The sequence below is a fragment of the Nicotiana tomentosiformis genome, chromosome 12 (genome assembly GCF_000390325.3).
Source record: "Nicotiana tomentosiformis chromosome 12, ASM39032v3, whole genome shotgun sequence".
Lineage (NCBI taxonomy): Eukaryota > Viridiplantae > Streptophyta > Magnoliopsida > Solanales > Solanaceae > Nicotiana > Nicotiana tomentosiformis.
In genome coordinates this window covers 57431632-57442693 of record NC_090823.1, presented here as the reverse complement: position 1 = coordinate 57442693, position 11062 = coordinate 57431632, and positions in this window count along the sequence as shown.

Below are 11062 nucleotides of genomic sequence, written 5' to 3'. Positions count from 1 at the left end.
TTTTATAGATAGAAACAAGATTAGGTAACTACACAGTATCACAGAATCAACCGAGTTATTATTCACACGGTGCATACCCACATGCCTGTCACCTAGCATGTGCGTCACCTCAACACCAAACACATCACACGTATATTCAGGGGTTCATACCCTCAGCACCAAGTTTAGAAGTATTACTTACCTCGAACAAGCCGAATCAAATAACGAGCAAGCCAAACAATACTCTAGAAACGCCATCACGTGCGTATCCACCTCCGAATGGCTCGAAACTAGCCAAAATCAACTTAAATACATCAAATAATGCCTAAGGAAACAAACGCAATCGATAAAGGTCGAATCTTTAATCAAAATCTCAAAGTCAACCAAAAAGTCAAACCCGAGCCCGCACCTCGGAACCTAACAAAACTCACAAGATCTAAAAACCCATACAATTACGAGTCCAACCATACTAGTTTCACTCAAATTTGACTCGAAATCGATGTTCAAAACAAAAAAATTCACTTTATGAAATTTTAGACAACCCCCCCCCCCCCCCCCAATTTCTCATTGAAATTCATAATCCAAATGCCAAAAATGAAGATAGGTTCATGAAATATAGTCAAAATCGAGTATAGAACACTTACCCAAATCCATGTGGTGAAAATCGCCTCCAAAATCGCCCAAATCCGAGCTCCCCAACTCAAAATATGCTAAAATGAATAAAACCCTCGATTTATAACTTCTGCCCAGACCTTTTTCATCTGCGATCACTGAGCCGCTTCTGCAACGTTGCTTTTGCGACCAAAGATGCGCTTCTGCTAAAAACCACAGGAATCTCGCCCATCGCACCTGCGAAACAATCATTGCTTCTGTGACATCGCAGGTGCGATGCAAAACGCGCATCTATGTACAAGTCCCGCTCCTGCGCCTCAACTATCCCTTCTGCGATAACGCAAATGCGGCCCAAAACCTTGCATCTGCGATGCTCCCAAACACATCCCTTTTCCGATCCTGCGACCACTAGTCCACATCTGCGTCCATACTTCCGTAGATGCGAAAACAGCAGCACCATCACTTCTTCAGCAATGCAACATGAGAAACAAATGATCCGAACTACGTCTGTAACTCACCCGAGCCCCTAGGGACCCCATACAAATATACCAACAAGTCCCATAACATAACACGAACTTACTCGAGGCCTCAAATCATGCATAGAAACATCAAAACCATGATTCGTACCTCAAATCAAACTTATTGAACTTTTGAACTTTCAACTTCCAAAACTCATAACGAACCATAGCAAATCAACTCGGAATGAACTCAAATTTTGCTCATAAGTCCCAAATGACATAACGAAGCTATTCCAATTCTCATAACCACCATTCAAACCCGATATCATCAAAGTCAAATGATCTCGTCCGAGTCACACCTCTATTCGGGGTTGTGAAACAGTCTTTTGTAATAATAATACCCAACAAGGAGTCAGGATCGAATCTACAGGGAGCTAAGATGGGATTAGTGGTATATATTTGGATAAAGCACGTGAAGCATATTGGTTTCACTTCCACAAATATGGTTTTATTTTTACTTCTAAAATAACATTAAGGATTATAATTATAACGATATAAAACTAGAGAATATTAATTTTGGATGGTTTTCAAATATATAAAAAGTCCTAGGGGTATGACCTTCACCTAGGTGTTTGCCCAACGAGTTGTAAACTTTAAAGCTTGTTTTATTGGTTGGGGTGTATTATAGCAATCAACACTCAAAAATACCCACTCAATACCTCTCAGTAAGAGAGTGATTTTGCCCAATTTGGCTTTCTCAAGTCCAAATGGGTATTTAACAAAACAGTTGATAAAATTCTCAAGCCGGGTTTTACTATCTCTAGGTTCAACCCTTTAATTGGGACTATCAATCTCTTTATTTTATCCCAAATTCTTGTTAGCCAAGTTTTCCTAGACTAAGTCTCTCTTTCTCAAGTAGAGACCAAGTCAAATAGGCATAAACTAATATTTGCAACCATTAATTCTACAATTAAAAGCAAGAACAAGGCTAAATAATAAACACCCAACCATAAACAAGCCATAAATCAAATACCCATTAGGTTCACACACTAGGGTTGGGTTACAACCCTAGCTAAAAATCTAGCTACTCATAATGGGTATAGAGGAAAATAGAGAAGAAAAGATGATAAAACTCATATTGCAAGATTAAAAGATAAAAATCCAATGTTAAATTACCAAAGTAAGCTAAAGTTTCCTAAAGGGGTAAAGAAAAACGGCTACATGACTTTTAATATTCAAAACTTGACCTAATTTCGTGAAATAGTCAATTTATACAAAGCTGGAACTTTCGAATAAAATTGCCCTTTCGGAGGTTCTGCGGCCGCATAATTATATGTGCGGTCCACACTTCTCTTCAGATCTTGACAGGAGTTGACTCTGTGGCCGCACATTTCTGGATTGCGGCCACATATCTCATATTTTGCGGTCCGCACAATTTCGGGTGCGGCTGCACTGGGCTCTTCTGCGAACCGCACATTTCCTGGGTGCGGTCGCATAGTTGTTTCTGCGGCCGCACAATTATTGTGCAGTCCGCATTTCTTCTTGATCTTGAAATAAAACTCTCTGAACTTTGGCTCTTACATAGCTTGTGCGGCCGCACAATAATTGTGCGGTCCGCACTTTGCACTGGGGCTCTGTTGATTTTCCTTCACATTCTGCGACCACAGATAGAAATCTGCAGTCCGCACTTGAGCTTCTGTGCCTGATTTTTGTCCTTGTTCTGATCATTCCTCCTTGAGTTAGATTTATCGTAGTGGCTCATTTTCCAATACTCCTGCAGGTAAGCATATTTCATCAGTTTTCGAGAATACAATTAGACACTTTTGGACTAAAACGAAAGCTAAAAGGCGCTAATAAGTAGTCAAAATTCCCACTTATCAACTCCTCCAAACTTAAGTTTTTGCTTGTCCTCAAGCAAATAAGGTAATTCACACCTCCACAAGATAAGAGCTATTCCAGCTAATCTAAGGTTAATCAAACACACATCAATTGGGACCAACAATTACCCACAATACTTATGAATTATCAACAAGGCAATGATTTGGAGTTTTAAGCACAAATAGTTCTAATGTGACACTAGAGCATCAAGAGTTGACTTTACTCATCAAGGAAGTTCGCTCTTTTATGTAGGTCATTATGGATCCCAAACTCTTCCTCCTCTACTCTCCGTTAGCATATCTTACTTAAGAATGTAGCACTCACTTCAAGGATTTGTGAAAAGTTCGCTCATCTATCTCAAAAGAATGTCACAAGTATGGCTCTAAGTGCCACATGCTTGCCCCTCATGTAAATCACCACTAATGTAAGTTCACTCGGCTTGAAATCACGTGGGGCTTTTTTGGAATGTAATGAAGGCTTTTGGACTAAGGTAGGAAATGCTGGAATAGAACGGGTTCATCTTTCCTTAAGCACTCCATTTTCTCTTTTTGGCTTATGCTTTGCCGACTCTTTGAGTCATTTTCTTTTTCCTTAGGGGAACTAGAGCAACTTAACATCACTCTTTCTTGGTCATGATATTCGTTTTCTCCTTTTTTGTTTTCTCCATGCTTTGCATTTTTTGCTTTTCTTTGAATCCCTTCAACTCTTCAACTTATTCACTTTCTTTTTGCATTTTTTTTTCTTTTGTTCTTTCTTTCTTTTTCTTTGCCTTTCCTTTTCTTCATTTATTTTCTCTTTTTGTACCTTGATACCACTTTCAAATTTCTCGTCTCTCCCCTAAACTTATGTCTTTGCCAATTGTTTCTCAAGCGTGTTAAGGAAAGCTCGGGTACCAAGAGAGGATCACTACAAAACGGGTAAAGGCTTGTAACATGATTATCAAATGAGAAAGGTTTTAGGCTCAAAGGGGTTGACTAGGGATAAAAACATTGGTGGGTCATGAAAAATTTCAAAACGGGTCAAGGGGAGCCTACAATCACTTCTCAAGCCAAGCAAAACTTAGAATTTTGCCTAGAAACACATTCAGGGCAAGTTCTAGACCATTCGCTCGGGTACTTGGACTTGCAACAAAATATCTCACCTCTCACACAGCTGGATTGTTCAAGAGAATAGAGTCAAGGGCCCACAACAACTATATTTGAGATTGAAAATCTCTAATGATTTAACTAAACAACTCGATGATTGTTTAAGTCAACACAAGAGTCAAAATGTCACTAACTAGAGCTATTTCTTTCCAAGAACTTATTTTTAATCATAAGCATGTAGTTAAGTGTGTTGGTACCAAGTGAAGTATGCTTGACTCTTCTAGTTTGACTCAATTAGGTCCTCTTATTCATTTTTACTACTGTTCTTACCTAAACATCAAAAATGAACTCAATCCCTTAAGAAGGTTGTCATGCCATCCATCGTTGGGAGGAGTCACCCGGTTCACACAAAAATCACCTTTGGAAAGAACTGTAGCTTTAAGAAAACCAAAGGCTTATTGATCACTTAAACATGAAAATAAACTACTAAATTAAAAAGAAGCTATTAAAGTAAATAAGAAGCTATTAGACTAAACATTGACTACTGAGAAAACAAAATAAATAAGCTATAAAGTAAACTGCTGAAAGCATAAATGAATATACAAACTGAGAAAGGGAAAGAGAATATATACATCAATAAAGAGAGAAGAATATTTACATAATGAAAGTAAAAATAAAAAGAGAATGTTATCAGTTATTACAGGCCAATGTCAAATGTCAAATCAAAATAGACTCCCACCCCTGAATAAAAATAAGCATTGTCCTCAATGCTTAACAAAATAAAACAAGGAAGGGAAAGAGTAGAGAGGACTCCCTATGTGGTCTCAGTGTCCATATAAGTATCACCTCCCTTAGGCTCCTCCAACTAGATCTCATCATCCTCTGCTCGGGGAGTAGCTATGTTGGTGAACATCTATAGCACCGCCTCAGTAGTGTGGGCAGCGAGGTCTGGCTCCTCAGACTGGCCAGTTGGTGCCACTGGTGCTGATGGTGCTGCTGGGTCTGCTGGTACTGATGGATCTTTCTCCATCAGTAAGTCAAATGGAAGATCTCCAGCAGCTGCTATCTTGGTCACCTCTCGTCTCAATTTGTCAACTGATTTCCTCAAAGCCTGAGATTTCCTCATCTTCTTCACCTGCTCCCCAAGCTCCTCAATTGCTCCCTCGTGTGCCACCAAGGTGTCCATGATGGTCTTCTGATTCTCCAATATTTTCTTCAAAGTTGGCTCCACTGACGGAGGAATCTGGGGTGCTGGGGTAGAAGTCTGAGCTGCAACAGCACTGGATAGGTCAGACAGCTTTGCAGTAGTTGTCTGCATCCAGTTGTTGAGACTCACAGCGTAGAGAGTGGATAAGTAGAGGAGAAAGGCACTGATACTGATGGCCCTAAAGATGGAGGTGGAGGTATGGCAGCTGTATCGGTGGAAGGCCCGGCTGCTGTGGATGGCATGGCTAATGTAGAAGGCATGGCAGTTGAATCTGCAACTACCACCGACGGCTCATCAGACTGGCCTACGGTAGTAGTTGACTTACCCTTGTTCTTCGGGTTCCTTGGGTCCTTCAGAGAGTACCAGGAGAAAGGCTTCTTAGCCCTAACCTTCATATCAAAGCTATTGGGCTCCACCCCCGCATCCGTGAGATACTCCGTGATAGTGCTGGGATACGGATAGGAGCTTTCACCCTGCCTGACAACCAGAGACATGTTGGCCGACATGTTGGCACTCAAATTGATTGGGTACCCGGCCATAATGGAAGCAACTAGGACTGCCTGAGGGATTGGGAGATTGTTTTCATTCCCGCTTGGGTGTATACAACTACACACAAATATTTGCCACCCTTTTGCTTCAAAGTTGAGGGTGTTCCGCTGAATGGGAACCCCTGCTGTGATCCATGGTGGTGGTGGTCCTGGAGCTGCTAGTATCTCAGCTAGCCAAGGGCGAGTTGCATCACCCATTGTAAACTTCTCTAAATACTGCACTGACTCTATATCCTCAAGCCCCAAATAAGTGTTCAGGGTGCTCTGATCAAATTGTACTTTCAAGTTCCTCACCTTAGTCACCTTAGTAACCTTCTTGATGTGTGCCACATTGGCATAGAACTCCCAGACTAAGTGCTCATTGGCATCTACTACGTTTTGCGTGAACCATTTCCACCCTTTTTTTTCTCGAAATTGTCTTAACACATTTGGGTTGTATCTATCCAGATTTTTCAACACAAACTGCCGCTCAAGATTGAGCGATCTCTACGGCCACCACTCTCAGAACCTGTTGAATGGAGTCAGGCTCACAAACCTATCTTCCCAAACTTCCTTCTTCTTTGACCTCTCTAGGCCTACAACTCCGGTATCACCCCCCCCCCCGACCGCCATCCGGAATATCATCATCATCAACAACTATGACTGGTGCGGCGGGGGCATGAGTAGATGAGGGTTCTAAACCCTGACTGTCATCATCCGAACCTACAGAAGTGCTTGCTGAGGTAGAAGGCTCATTTCAAAGCTGGTATCTCCCTGGAAATTATTGTGGCTGAGATTGGGCATCAGGTCGTTCTTCCACAGAGTGGCCCTCTGATGCTTCCCTAGACGGGATGTATGAACTTGACTCAGAGGGCTCTGCAGCCCTACCTCACCCTGCAATCGCCTTTTTAGATATCATTTTTTGCATGGAGAGTGGTAGGCTACCCCTGCCTCAGCCTCAGGAGGGTTCACCCCTCCCCTTGGATGTATTACCTCGTCCCCGTGATCTAACCATTGTCTGCAATACATAGCAACAGGAATCAGTTATAGTTCAAATCCAAAGTAGCAGATAGTTGTAGACAAATAGTATGCAGGTTGGGGGAAGTGCGGTCCACATATTTTTGGGTGCGGCCGCAGATGGGCTTGTGCGGACCGCACAATTTTGGAAGTGCGGTCGCACTGATGGTTCTGCAGTTCACACAAATTTAAGTGCGACCGCACAATTGAAGTGTGGTCCGCACAATCTTGAGTGCGTCCGCACAATTGCAAGCTCCAAAATGATAACTCTCTAAAGTCAGAGAATTGATCGATCTGCGGCCGCACACACTTTTTTGCGGTCGCGGTTAAATGTCTGCGGACCGCACAATTTTGAGTGCGGTCCGCACAATCATTGCACAATATTTTCCCTAGCCTAATGATCTGCAGACCGCATAATTCCTTGTGCGGCCGCACAATTCAAAATCAAACGGCAGTCACTTAGGGTTTTTCAATTCATGCACAATTTAGACATGGTATTGGCAATTTAGACATGATACACAGTTTACCCATCCCTCAAATTAGCAAATACGAAGTTACCCATACAATTTTTAAGCTCACATGATGATGAATTTTGTCATTAGGGCTAAAAATAAATAAACTAATTATGAACAAAATTAACCAAATTGAAAAATGTAATGATGAATTGAACATACCAGTAATGTAGTGATGCAAGGAAGAATCAAATATGATGAAATGAGAGTGAGATGCTTGAATCAATTGAGTGCATTGTGCTTGCCCTAGTGTCAAATGTTCAGAGTTCGTAAAGTTTGAACAATGGTAAGGAGGAACTATTTATAGTTGGCCGGTTAGGGCAAGGACTCAAGAGCTGAGTGCGGCTGCACAATTTTGTGTGTGGTCCGCACTCTTTTACCTGTTACAAATTACCCTTTTGATGATCTGCGGTCCCCACATTTTTTAGTGCGACCGCAGATTTTTGTGCGGACCACATATTTTCTTGTGTAATCGCACTTTGGCCATTTTTCTGACATGCACAACTTCAGAGAGTTTGCAATTTCTGATCTCCAGTTGTGCGACCGCAACAAGAATTGTGCGGCCGCAGATCCCTTTCTGTTGTGGCCTTCAAAATTATGTGGTCCGCACATTTTTCACACTTAGCCACTTTTCCTGAGCACAGTTCCTGCAAAGCACACTCATTCCTGTAACACACTTCAAAACCAGTTAGCACAAAACAAGACCTATCTAAAGAAGAATAAAAAGGAAAAGAAAAAGAAACATGGATTGCCTCCCAAGAAGCGCCTGATTAACGTCGCGGCACGACGCATATTACCATCAATCACTTGAAATGAATCACTGCCACTATGTGGCCATCACTAACTTTTCCCAGATAGTGCTTCACCCGGTGACCATTGACTCTAAACACTTCATTATTTTTATTCTTCAAGTCCAATGCACCAAAGGGTTTCACACTCACAACTTCAAATGGGCCACTCCATTTAGACTTCAACTTTTCCGGAAACATCCGTAACGAGAATTGAACAATAACACAAGATCACCTTCTTTAAACTCCTTGTTCCGAATGTACTTGTCATGGAGGTACTTCATCTTCTCCTTGTATAAGGATGAACTTGTATATGCATGGTACCGAAATTCATCTAGCTCATTCAATTGTGCCACCCTTAAGTTGGAGGCGACGTCCCACTTAAGATTTAGCTTCTTCAAAGCCCACATGGCCTTGTGCTCAAGTTCCACCGGAAGGTGACAAGCTTTCCCAAACACTAACCGGTATGGAGACATCCCAATCAGTGTTTTGTAAGCCGTCCTATAAGCCCATAAAGCATCATCAAGTTTCTTTGACCAATCCGTCTGGTTGGCATTCACTGTTTTTGACAAAATACTCTTGATCTCCCGGTTGGAGACTTCCACTTGTCCGCTTGCTTGAGGGTGATAGGGGGTCGTGACTTTGTGAGTGACACCATACTTTCTAAGCAAGGTATCACAAGCTTTGTTGCAAAAATGCGACCCCCATCGCTTATAATGGCCTGCGGAGTACCAAACCTTGTGAAGATGTTCTTTTTCAAAAATGCTACCACACTTCTAGCTTCGTTGTTAGGTAGAGCAATGGCCTCAACCCATTTTGACACATAATCCACAGCTACCAAAATGTAGGTGTTCCCACAAGAGAAACGGTCCCATGAAATCAATACCCCCCACATCAAAAATATCAATTTCCAAGATAGTGGTGAGACGCATCTCATTTTTCTTTGAAATCCCACCGGCCCTTTGACATTCATCACAACGTTTGACTAGATAACTTGCGTCCTTGTAGAGAGTAGGCCAATAGAATCCACAACTCAACACTCTGGCCGTCATTCTTGCTCACCCATGGTGACCACCGTAGGGTGAAGAATGACAAGCCCCAAGACTTTCAACTTGTTCCTCCTCCGGCACACATCTTCTAATCACGCCATCGGTACAAATTTGGAAGAGGTACGGTTCATCCCAATAATAGTCTAGGCAATCCCTTTTGAGCTTCTTCCTTTGGTTTGAAGATAACTCATCTGGTACAATACCACTCACAAGATAATTTGCTAAATCAGTGAACCATGGCATCTCGGTCATTGAAATGGCTAGAAGTTGCTCATCGGGGAAGGAGTCATTGATTTCAAGGCCGTCATGTGGCCTCCCCTCCTCCTCCAAGCGAGACAAGTGGTCCGCCACTTGGTTTTCACTGCCTTTGCGGTCTTGGATGTCTAGACCGAACTCTTGCAATAAAAGCACCCATCTCATTAACCGAGCCTTTGAATCTTTCTTGCTCATAAGGTACCAAAGTGCTGCATGATCCGTGTGGACAATCGCCTTTGTACCCATCAAGTACGGGCAGAACTTCTCCATAGCAAAAACAATAGCAAAGAGCTCGTTTTCGGTCACAGTGTAATTGACTTGGGCATCATTCATGGTCTTACTAGCATAGTAGATCGGATGAAAGATCTTGTTGACACGTTGCCCCAAAACTGCTCCGACCGCCACATTACTAGCGTCACACATGAGCTCAAAAGGCAAGCTCCAATTCAGAGCGGTGATAATAGGAGTAGTTGTCAATTTGAACTTGAGCAATTCAAATGCCTTCATGCTATCCTCATTGAAATGAAATTTGGCATCTTTCTCCAAAAGCTTACACAAGGGGTTTACCACTTTGGAAAAATCCTGATAAAATGTCGGTAGAACCCCGCATAACCCAAGAAACTCCTCACTCCCTTCACGAATGTTGGAGGTGGAAGTTTAGAAATCACCTCTATTTTTGCCTTGTCGACCTCAATGCCATTCTTTGAAATTTTGTGGCCAAGGACAATGCCTTCCTCAACCATGAAATGACATTTCTCCCAATTCAACACCAAGTTTGTCTCTTCATATCTTGCCAAGACCTTATCCAAATTTTTCAAGCAATCATCAAAAGAATTCCCGACAACCGAAAAGTCATCCATGAAGACTTTAAGGAAATCCTCCACCATGTCCGTGAAGATAGCCATCATACACCTTTGAAAAATCGTCGGTGCATTGCATAACCCAAATGGCATCCGCGAGAATGCGAAAGTACCATAAGGACATGTGAAAGTAGTCTTCTCTTGATCCTCCAGAGCAATAAGAATTTGATTGTAGCCGGAATACCCATCAAGGAAACAATAGAAAGCACGGCCGGCCAACCTATCAAGCATTTGATCTAGGAAGGGAAGTGGGAAATGATCCTTCCTTGTGACTTTTTTGAGCTTGCGATAGTCCATACGCACTCTCCACCCGGTCACCGTTCTTGTAGGAATCAACTCGTTCTTGTCATTGGTAACCACCGTCATGCCCCCTTTCTTTGGGACACATTGCACCGGAGAGGTCCACGAACTATCGGAAATGGGAAAACAACCCCTGCATCTAACCACTTGATGATATCCTTTTTTACTACCTCTTGCATTGCTTCATTTAGCCTCATTTGATGTTCAATGGAGGGTTTGGAATCTTCCTCCAAATTAATATTGTGCATGCAAAATGTGGGGCTTATTCCCCGAATATCTGCCAATATCCATCTAATATCTTTCTTCCTCTTTTGTAGCACCGCCAATATGGAGTCTACCTGCACGTTAGTCAAACAAGAGGAAAGAATAACCGGTAAAGTAGAACAAGGGCCAAGGAATTCATACCTGAGATGCGGAGGCAATGGCTTTAACTCCAAAGTGGGAGGCTCCTCGATTGGGGGCTTTGTTGGAGAAGTCTTCTGATATTCAAGATCCAAGGATAATTTGCGGGGTTCATAAGTGTACGACCCCATTC